The following is a 310-nucleotide window of genomic DNA, read 5'->3' on the forward strand; positions in this document are numbered from 1 at the left end:
GGAAAACCGAGACCATACCTTAGCCGATTTCCCAAGCTCAACCGGAGCACTTCCAAACCACTTTTCTACAAGCTCTCAAGGCCTCAACACCTCCAAGAACAGATTTTTCACCACCAAACCCTTTCCAAGCTTTTCAAAATCACCAATCAAGCTCCAATATTCACATATACACAACCTAAGCCACAACCATCATACCCATATACAACATCTCAATACCCAAACATCATAGAACAACAAAATACACTAGGATTGAGAATCTTACCACACCCAAGGTCCAAGGAGACAAGATTAACCTTCTCCTTCAAGAGAG

This window comes from Arachis duranensis, chromosome 5, assembly GCF_000817695.3.
Source record: "Arachis duranensis cultivar V14167 chromosome 5, aradu.V14167.gnm2.J7QH, whole genome shotgun sequence".
Lineage (NCBI taxonomy): Eukaryota > Viridiplantae > Streptophyta > Magnoliopsida > Fabales > Fabaceae > Arachis > Arachis duranensis.